Genomic DNA, 6,076 nt, shown 5'->3' with positions numbered 1-6,076 from the left:
CTCATCCCCCAACGCTGCTTGATTTGCCATACATCTTTGCTCTTCCAAATTCAAGCCAGGTCTAATTTGGGCTCACCCACAACAGAGGGGTTACCTTTGCAGCTTTGGCATCCTGGCCAGAAGTCTGAAATTCCCCTCTTTCCTCTACTTTCCGAAGAAAAACCACCATCAAAGATATCTTCCAGGAGGCCAGCTCACATTACCCTGCTGGTTTGAGAAGGTCTAATAAGTATCAGCTGAAGCACCTGGGCTTTGTACTGCTTAACCAGCAGCATCCTTTCTTTTGGATTTCCATCACTCCCCAAAACCCTCCTTCACCTTTTATGCGGCCTGCTGTTTCTTGAATTGCCTCCTACTGTATGAATCTCTGCTCCTGCTGTTGGAATTGCCTGTGTCTCCAGGCAGGTGATGCAGGCTGAGCCCAGGGCCTGCCACAAGAGACAAAGACTCTTCTCCACCTTATCCCCACCGTGGATCAATGCAGACACTGACACAGTCAACCAGTGTCCTGGCTCCTGGTCTGTAATACACCTGAAATACTCTTTGCTAACTCTCTCTTTGGCCTGACACCACCTTACGAGCCCCACCATGTGCAGCACCCTGCTAAAATTGAGGCACTAGGGCAGGAAAGTCAATGGTGCCCCATGTTCAAAGTCACAAGCCCTCCTTCTTGTGCAAAGATACTCTTCCTCCCACAACAAGGCCCCACACATGCCACCCTCCTCGCATCTCGACATGACAAACCCTCAGTAACGCTGCTCTCTGCAGAAGACCATAGCTTTTGTTAAAAATAAAGTATGGAAAGAAACACAGCCCTCTGGTGCGATATCCATGTCACACCCCAGCAGCAAGAGCACCGTTGGTACAGGGCTGTGGTGTTAGCTGAAGTTGGGGCATGCTGAGGGCAGTTTCAAGAGGAAATGTGGTTTTATCACCTTATTTTGGCAGGGTTGGGATACTGGTCTGTCATAAAGAACAGCTTCACCTGAAGAGGTTGTGAACTGTCTCCATGGGGCCAACAGCAACATCTCAGGGGAAATATGCAAGGCTGTGAGATTAGGGGCTTGGGACTCCAACACCAGCGCAAGGGTGACTGAACCTGGTGCCAAGAGAAGAGCACCCACCATGCTGCATGGCTCTCCTGGCAGCGGCAACGGTACAGGGAGGGCCCAGAGCAAGTGTCCTTGGCTGCAGTGGCTAACACCCACTGCAGACACAGGGCCTATAGCTCTCCCATAGTGTCGACTGACCTGCATCTACAATCTGCTTTTCCTCCTCTGGTGGAGGCAAAGAGATGTGTGTGAAAAGGGTTATCCACCTAAGACAGACAAAATCCATCCTTTATCTCAAAGTTTTCCCAATATTTCAAGAAAGTGACCAAGCAAAACCCCAGAGATTAAAATGTTTTAGCTGACGCCTGCCCCACAGATCTTACTGGACCCAAAATAGTTCCCAAAAATCTACTTCTCCTCCTTACAAAGAGGAAAAAAGTATCATCCTTCCATCCCCCCACCCCCCAGCTTTTAGAAACTATTCTGGGAAGTTTTTTTTTTAATTTAAGGTTTTCAATGTCAAAAAAACCTTCCATCCCTTTCCCTCTCCCTCACATCCTCATTAAATTACAAATTCCCTGGCCCTTCCCAGTCAGGACCACTCCATGCTGACCAGTCACTGCATCACAAAGACACTTCCCTAGGACTTCGCAGCTTTCAGTCAGACAGTGCAGGGCCAGGACAGAAATATGTAAGAAGAGCCAGATACTTGTAACTGAAGCATCAGCAAAGCCTGTTTGTTCTGCAAATGAATCAGCCATAGACAGACCTATTTGTTTGTCCATGGAACCAGAGTTATATCAATATGGACAAGTTTCCACTGTAATGCACTGATGCTGTCAAGGGCTCTGATGCTTGTGTCTTTGGTCTCATATATAGCGACACTTCTATCCTTCATAGAACAAACTTGCTCCTCACACTTGCCAGGCAGATGCCAGGACAGAAACAGGACAAAGGGGAAAACCTACCTGCTAACATCTCCTGGGTGAGGAAATCCTTCCAAAATGGCAGACCCTTGCTTGTAAAATGCATGTGGATTTTAGCTTCTGTTTTAGTGATTTAAGGCATGGTCAGAATTGATGGTTATTTCTTTCTGATCCTGTATGAGTTCTTACTCCCAGGCCTATACTTACCATTTGAGATGTCCTTGTACCTGCTCAGAATCTGCAAATGTAAATTAAATGAATGAATGATGCTCAGCACCACACAGAAACACAAAACCTCTTGCAGGATCCGATCCAACTTCACCTTCAGTGTACGTGTGTGCTCTGGATTATTTTTCTTCCTGTGCCAAATAAATGTTGCTTTTAAATAACGCTGTTGTCTTTTGCACTGAATCAGCCATAACGTTGCATCCATTAAAAGAAACATGTCAGCCATAACGTTGCATCCATTAAAAGAAGAAACACATGTTTCTCAGGTCCCTTTCTGAGGCAACATTACTTACAAAAACCTGTTCCCCTGCACACACAGTCACGCGAGAAGACTGTTTCCATACACCTCGTTCCAAGACTCTTACCCAGCACTCAGCCGACTCACTCTATAGGCTTCTGGTCAAGATCCTGCTGTTGGTGCAGCTCACTGTGACATTTCTTCAGCTCCTTCCTCCACCTCATTTACTCCTTCTGCTGCTTCTGTTAGACACATGAACTTTCACAAAAAAATCCCATAAGCCTCCTCCACTGACACACACCCCACTAATTTCAACTATCCAACTCTGTAAGAGATCTTAATATCTTCCTGTATATCACTAATGTATGTCACATACCAGGTTTTTTAAAAAATTTAATTCCAGTTCTGACTATCAACACTATCTTACCTTTGCCACATTCTCAGCAGGTCCAAAACAATGACACCACAAACAGGGACAACCCAGCCCGCGGTGCTCACACCTCCCCATGCCACGTGGCACCTGCAAGTGTGTCGCATTCTTCCTACTGCTCTGTAGCTCCGTGCAGTGTTGTGTCACTTGAGGACAGTGGTCTCAGAGATTAGAGTATGCCAGCAGAGTTATGAGTCAACAGCCCAAATGCAGTTTTACTCCGGTGCAAATGTACTGGGGTGTTTCCTCCTCAAATCCTTTTCAATCATATGGATGCAGAACATGCCTATCAGCTAGCTGCTGGGGAACTGCCAGCGACTGAGACACCCCCGAACAGGACATGCTTTCATCGTGGCTGTGACTCTTCTAGATCACCTCTCCATGGCTACACTCCCTGCTTAAGTCAGCCACCCTAGACTCTCCTCAGATTATGGGTAACTTTGACTTTCAGGGCTGGTCAAATGTATCCTCTCACCACCTCATTCCTCTAAGCCAGCATAACTGAGGCTATTTCTAAGTTTATATAACTTAGGCACTTTCTCCTACTTTTTTTTCCCCAGAGTTGCAATGTATCCTGGCTTCCTCTACAATCTTAAGAGTATTTTCACCTCAGTACAAGTCATGTACACGTACAAGTACAAATATTCCTTGGTAAGGGCAAAAAACAATTCAACAGGTTCCAAGGAATCCAGTTGCTTTTTCCAAACTCCACACAAAGTTGTTAAGGCCCCTTGCTCACACCTAAACAAGAGAGGAGCTGGGGCATGCGTAGTACTGTCTTTGGCCACTGTTGGATTTTGTGGGGTGGATTAGACGGAGGAGGCTACCATGGATATTAAGCAGTTTCTATTTGCAAGTGGTTTTCATTTATTCACTCTGTTCTTTGAAAGCAGGTGTTTTGCCTACTGCCAGATACAAGATATTAAACATAATGTCCCTTTATTTACTGTGATCTGATTCAACAAGGAGAGGAGATGTAGGCTCTTATATGAAGTTACCTACCTAAAAAATTCATACAGTAAAATTCAAGAGACAAGGAATTTTACCTATAGACTGCAAGTAAGTTATAGCAGAAAGCCACAGAGCTGCAGTAACACCTACAATGAATAATCCTGTGGCAGAGAACAACACAGTTAAAAGATGCTATTTTGTGTCCCCTACTGTATGTACACCTTGCTTACTTGTCTTCTACTCCATATGGTTCCTCTGCTCACAACCTACTGCATCTTTTAGTATTTTACTATCCTGAGAAAAATCTACATGTGTAGCAGACTCATGATTGTCCTTAATGTAAAGCACACAGTATTTAAGTTTAAGGAAGCCAGTCTCAGACTACAAGGACTTTCAGTGTATCTTACATATTCAAAAGTGTACACTTCTGGGATACGTAAGGCTTTTTTAAAATTTATTTTTAGAACGTATCTTTTAATGCCAAAAGGTAACAGCCACTATTAAATTTTCAATTAAATGCAATCTGAACACCACTGCAGACACAGCATACAAAGATCACCTACAGACAGTTACGTACACAGGTCATCAGATGTGCCAGCTAAAGTTTACCACTTCTCTTTCTCCGTTGGGTTTTTTTTTTTTTCTTTTTACAACTGGACTGACATAGCTTTTAACATTTACTCATTTTGGCAAGTAACCGTGCCATCAAACAAAGGCAAATGTACACACGTACTGGAATAAACTTACTGGAACCTAAAATTTGTTCTTTTCACAAACAAAAAAGGCTTATTCCGAAGTAGATTCGAACAAATTTGTCCAAAGCAATTCCAGCAACATGCATCCCTGATCGTCTACCTTCATCTACCCTTCTTTTTAAAAATATTACAGATGTTCTTTGATAAAAGGCACATTTGGCAGCTACTAAAATTGTCATGCATCTGGCATACGTTTTTTCATTTTATTTTCCCCTTTCAACTTTTCAGCCACCCAGTACAGGATTTCACATTTGCTGGCTAGAAAGTAAAAAAATAAGTGACTTACTCTTTACTTTGTTTGCCTTATAATGCTGCAGCAGTTGGCTACTTAATGCACTATTTTCCACTGAAGGCAAAAGGGAAATTTGCTCACAGTTGACAGAAAAATGCACTTAAGGGTGTTTATTGTAATGGAAAATAAGGCATGGAATTTACAAAGTAAGTTAAAAGCACTTTTGTTTTTACAACTATATTGGGCCACAGGTTTCTCTCCTTAACAAATAAGAGCTAAAAAGGCTTCAGCCCATGCATCACCTAGGTTTTGAAATGACAATTCAACAAATAAAAAAGGGTATTTTGAGGTGGGGGGGACAACCCATAAAAGTTTACAACCTTTTTAATATCATCTTAAAACAGTCTTTTTGAACAAGTCCCTCCTTGCTGGCTGGAAAAGGCAGCAAGGAGAAAGTCAAGGAGGGACTTTTACATACTGCAGCTAACTGCACTGCTCACAGCAGCGAAGCATTAAGAAACATTTTGTTTAACTTTCATATAATTTGTAAGACAAACATTCATGAATCAGGGGCTCTTTCTAGTTGAGCTTAAATTGCAGCAATGCTAGAAATACCAGTAGTAGAGGCTGCCTCTGTAAAATGCCACACTAGGTTGAGACAACAGCCACAAAGAAGGGAACTGATGCTTATTATAATGCACTGGCATCGCCACACAGCCTGCTGCAATGCAAATTTGCTCCAGCAAATATATAATCTACTGCCTTCAATAGTGGTACCTCCAGTGACATCACCAAGCTTGAATCAGACCCAATTCAACAGAAAGTCTAATTTAAGATACACACAAAAGAAAAATAACTGAGCATCCCATGATGTCAATCTAAATCTTGAAGGGTCTAAATCCAGTGCATTAGCATAAACATACTCTTACTGAGACAGACCTCTCCCTCCCTGATTTAAGAGAGAGGCATATTAGAGAAACAGTTTAGCCCACACGGGAGATGGCTTCTTGAGGATGGAGCACTCAAATGCTTCCACGGTATCGATCCTGAAGCAGACTAATGTTCTCTGTTAGCAGACCATTATAGAAAAACTTTGCCTGGGCTGCTAAATGCCATGATAACAGCATGTACCTTGGGGTCACCAGGCAGCACGATAGCGACTTTCCATACAGCATGCTGAACAGAAGCAAATGCACAGCACTTGCAAAGTCATAATCATAGAATAGTTTGGGTTGGAAGGGACCTCTAAAGGTCATCCAGTCCA

This window comes from Aptenodytes forsteri, unplaced genomic scaffold (assembly GCF_000699145.1).
Source record: "Aptenodytes forsteri isolate BGI_AS27 unplaced genomic scaffold, ASM69914v1 Scaffold272, whole genome shotgun sequence".
Lineage (NCBI taxonomy): Eukaryota > Metazoa > Chordata > Aves > Sphenisciformes > Spheniscidae > Aptenodytes > Aptenodytes forsteri.
This window is presented reverse-complemented; position numbering follows the sequence as displayed.